Source organism: Cervus canadensis, chromosome 5, assembly GCF_019320065.1.
Source record: "Cervus canadensis isolate Bull #8, Minnesota chromosome 5, ASM1932006v1, whole genome shotgun sequence".
Classification (NCBI taxonomy): Eukaryota; Metazoa; Chordata; class Mammalia; order Artiodactyla; family Cervidae; genus Cervus; species Cervus canadensis.
The window spans coordinates 16,045,354-16,049,284 of NC_057390.1; positions in this window are offsets into that span (position 1 = coordinate 16,045,354).

Sequence of the window (3,931 nt, forward strand, 5' to 3'; positions counted from 1 at the left end):
GGTATTCTTTCTTCCTTCTCTTTCTGTTTTCTCATTTTAGTGTATAGGAACTACAAGGGATTTCTGTGTGTTAATTTATATCCTGCAACTTTACTATATTCGTTGATTAGCTCTAGTAATTTTCTGGTAGAGTCTTTAGGGTTTTCTATGTAGAGGATCATGTCATCTGCAAACAGTGAGAGTTTCACTTCTTCTTTTCCTATCTGGATTCCTTTTACTTCTTTTTCTGCTCTGATTGCTGTGGCCAAAACTTCCAACACTATGTTGAACAGTAGTGGTGAGAGTGGGCACCCTTGTCTTGTTCCTGATTTCAGGGGAAATGCTTTCAATTTTTCACCATTGAGGGTGATGCTTGCTGTGGGTTTTTCATATATAGCTTTTATTATGTTGAGGTATGTTCCTTCTATTCCTGCTTTCTGGAGAGTTTTAATCATAAATGAGTGTTGAATTTTGTCAAAGGCTTTCTCTGCATCTATTGAGATAATTATATGGTTTTTATCTTTCAATTTTTTAATGTGGTGTATTACATTGATTGATTTGCAGATATTAAAGAATCCTTGCATTCCTGGGATAAAGCCCACTTGGTCATGGTGTATGATTTTTTTAATATGTTGTTGGATTCTGTTTGCTAGAATTTTGTTAAGGATTTTTGCATCTATGTTCATCAGTGATATTGGCCTGTAGTTTTCTTTTTTTGTGGCATCTTTGTCTGGTTTTGGAATTAGGGTGGTGGTGGCCTCATAGAATGAGTTTGGAAGTTTACCTTCTTCTGCAATTTTCTGGAAGAGTTTGAGTGAGATAGGTGTTAGCTCTTCTCTAAATTTTTGGTAGAATTCAGCTGTGAAGCCATCTGGTCCTGGGCTTTTGTTTGCTGGGAAATTTCTGATTACACTTTCGATTTCCGTGCTTGTGATGGGTCTGTTAAGATCTTCTATTTCTTCCTGGTTCAGTTTTGGAAAGTTATACTTTTCTAAGAATTTGTCTGTTTCTTCCAAGTTGTCCATTGTGTTGGCATAGAGCTGCTGGTAGTAGTCTCTTATGATCCTTTGTATTTCAGTGTTGTCTGTTGTGATCTCTCCATTTTCATTTCTAATTTTGTTAATTTGGTTCTTCTCTTTTTGTTTCTTCATGAGTCTTGCTAATGGTTTGTCAATTTTGTTTATTTTTTCAAAAAACCAGCTTTTAGCTTTGTTGATTTTTGCTATGGTCTCTTTAGTTTCTTTTGCATTTATTTCTGCCCTAATTTTTAAGATTTCTTTCTTCTATAAGTCTGGTCGTTCATTTCTCCTTCTCTAGTTCTTTAGTGTAGAGTTTAGGTTAATTATGTGGCTTTTTGCTTTTCTTGAGGTAAGCCTGTAATGCTTGAACCTTCCCCTTAGCACTGCTTTTACAGTGTCCCATAGGTTTTGGGTTGCTGTGTTTTCATTTTCATTCATTTCTATGCATGTTTTGATTTCTTTTTTGATTTCTTCTATGATTTGTTGGTTATTCAGAAGCGTGTTATTTAACCTCCATATGTTTGAATTTTTAATATTTTTTTCCAGTAATTGAGATCTAATCTTACTACACTGTGGTCAGAAAAGATGACTGAAATGATTTCAATTTTTTTGAATTTTCCAAGACTAGGTTTATGGCCCAGGATGTGATCTATTCTGGAGAAGGTTCCATGTGCACTTGAGAAAAAGGTGAAGTTGATTGTTTTGGGGTGAATTGTCCTATAGATATCAATTAGGTCTAGCTGGTCCATTGTGTCATTTAAAGTTTGTGTTTCCTTGTTAATTTTCTGTTTAGTTGATCTATCCATAGTTGTGAGTGGGGTATTAAACTCTCCCACTATTATTGTGTTATTGTTAATTTCCCCTTTCATACTAATTAGTATTTACCTTACATATTGCAGTGCTCCTATGTTGGGTGCATATATATTTATAACTGTTATATCTTCTTCTTGGATTGATCCTTTGATCATTATGTAGTGTCCTTCTCTCTTTTCACAGCCTTTATTTTAAAGTCTATTTTATCTGATATGAGTATTGCGACTCCTGCTTTCTTTTGGTCTCTGTTTGCGTGAAATATTTTTTTCCAGCCCTTCACTTTTAGTCTGTATGTGTCTCTTGTTTTGAGGTGGGTCTCTTGTAGACAGCATATATAGGGGTCTTGTTTTTGTATCCATTCAGCCAATCTTTGTCTTTTGGTTGGGGCATTCAACCCATTTACATTTAGGGTAATTATTGATTAGGTGTGGTCCATTGCACTTACTTTTTGTTTTGGAGTTTCCGTTTTATTACAACCTCTTTCTGGTTTCCTGTCTAGAGAAGATCCTTTAGCATTTGCTGAAGAGCTGGTTTGGTGGTGCTGAATTCTCTCAGCTTTTGCTTGTCTGTAAAGCTTTTGAATTCTCCTTCATATCTGAATGAGATCCTTGCTGGGTACAGTAATCTAGATTGTAGGTTATTCTCTTTCATTACTTGAAGTATGTCCTGCCATTCCCTTCTGGCCTGAAAGGTTTCTATTGATAGATCAGCTGTTATCCTTATGGGAATCCCTTTGTGTGTTATTTGTTGTTTCTCCCTTGCTGCTTTTAATATTTGTTCTTTGTGTTTGATCTTTGTTAATTTGATTAATATGTGTCTTGGGGTGTTTCGCCTTGGGTTTATCCTGTTTGGGACTCTCTGGGTTTCTTGGACTTGGGTGGCTATTTCCTTCCCCATTTTAAGGAAGTTTTCAGCTATTATCTCCTCGAGTTATTTTCTCATGGCCTTTCTTTTGTCTTCTTCTTCTGGGACTCCTATGATTTGAATGTTGGGGCGTTTCACATTGTCCCAGAGGTCCCTGAGGTTGTCCTCATTTCTTTTGATTCTTTTTTCTTTTTTTCTCTCTGCTTCATTTATTTCCACCATTTTATCTTCTACCTCACTTATCCTATCTTCTGTCTCCATTATTCTACTGTTGGTTCCCTCCAGAGTGTTTTTGATCTCATTTATTGCATTATTCATTTTTAATTGACTCTTTTTTATTTCTTCTAGGTCCTTATTAAACATTTCTTGCATCTTCTCAATCTTTGTCTCCAGGCTATTTATCTGTAACTCCATTTTGTTTTCAAGATTTTGGATCATTCTTATTATCATTATTCTAAATTCTTTTTCAGGTAGATTCCCTATCTCCTCCTCTTTTGTTTGACTGGTGGGCATTTTTCTTGTTCCTTTACCTGTTGGGTATTTCTTTGCCTTTTCATCTTGTTTAGATTGCTGTGTTTGGATTGGCCTTTCTGTATTCTGGTGGTCTGTGTCCTTTTTTATTGTGGGTTCACCCAGTGGGTGGGGTTGGACGATTGGCTTGTCAAGGTTTCCTGGTTAGGGAAGCTTGTGTCGGTGTTCTGGTGCGTGGAACTGGATTTCTTCTCTCTGGAGTGCAATGGAGTGTCCAGTAATGAGTTTTGAGATGGGTCTATGTGTTAGGTGTGACTTTGGGCAGCCTGTATTTTGACCCTCAAGGCTATGTTCCTGCGTTGCTGGAGAATTTGCGTGGTATGTCTTGCTGTGGAACTTACTGGCTCTTGGGTGGTGGTTGGTTTCAATATAGGTATGAAGGCTTTTGGATGATCTCTTATTACTTATGTTCTGTGTAGTCAGGAGTTTTCTGGTGTTCTCAGGTATTTGGGCTTAAGTCTCCTGCCTCTGGGTTTCAGTTTTATTCTTCCAGTAGTCTCAAGTCTTCTCCAACTATACAGCACTGATAATAAAACTTCTAGGTTAATGGTGAAAAGATTCTCCATGGTGAGGGACACCCAGAGAGGTTCACAGAGTTACATGAAGAAGAGGAGAGGGAGGAGGGAGATAGAGGTGAGCAGGAGGAGAAAAGGGGGGCTCAAGAGGAGAGAGACAGATCTACACAGTTGTCTGTTTCCAGAGTGTTCTCCGTAGCCCAGACACCC